Genomic DNA, 714 nt, shown 5'->3' with positions numbered 1-714 from the left:
TTCTCCCGTCCTGAGGATCGGGTTAGCCCCGCCTTGCACTATATCCGATTGGTTCGTGATTTGTTAATGTCTGCTCCAATTGGTTTAAACTCGCGCCCGTCACACTGAGGACTTGGATTAGTTGACAAGCGTCTGCGGCTTCCACGGCAACGTCGTATGGAGAACAATATTAGTGTCCCTTGAAATGCTTTAAACAATGTTTTCAGCTGCTCAGAAAACACAGTCAGAGTCATCGCTTAACACTTTTAACGTATAAAAGATGCGTGATATTTTGCTCATGTATGTCACATGGCTACACGCGTAGACATTTTGGTGCATACTGCCATCTAGTGTTAGAACTAGGTGAATTGCAGGTGCCCCACTTATGTTACTCAGCAAAAAAGAATGATACGCCGTCATGTATTTCCTTCCATTTATTCCCTTTACGGGTTCGTGTCAGTCCAGGTCACACGACGACACGTTTTGGTGGACAATAAAATATCCTTGTCCGGCAGTTTATAAAACACCTTCCGAAAAATAAATATATATTTTAAATAAAGTTAAAAATTTGTTTTTGTTTTAAAATACACATAGAAACGCAGATAAATCGAAATGAAGCATCTTAAATTAAATAAGAAATTAGAAACGCAATAATGGCAAATTGGTAAATATACAACAATAAATTAAATGAATGCATGAAAACGATTTTTTTTAAATAATAAATATTAAATTTAA

This window comes from Synchiropus splendidus, chromosome 14 (assembly GCF_027744825.2).
Source record: "Synchiropus splendidus isolate RoL2022-P1 chromosome 14, RoL_Sspl_1.0, whole genome shotgun sequence".
Taxonomy (NCBI): domain Eukaryota; kingdom Metazoa; phylum Chordata; class Actinopteri; order Syngnathiformes; family Callionymidae; genus Synchiropus; species Synchiropus splendidus.
This window is presented reverse-complemented; position numbering follows the sequence as displayed.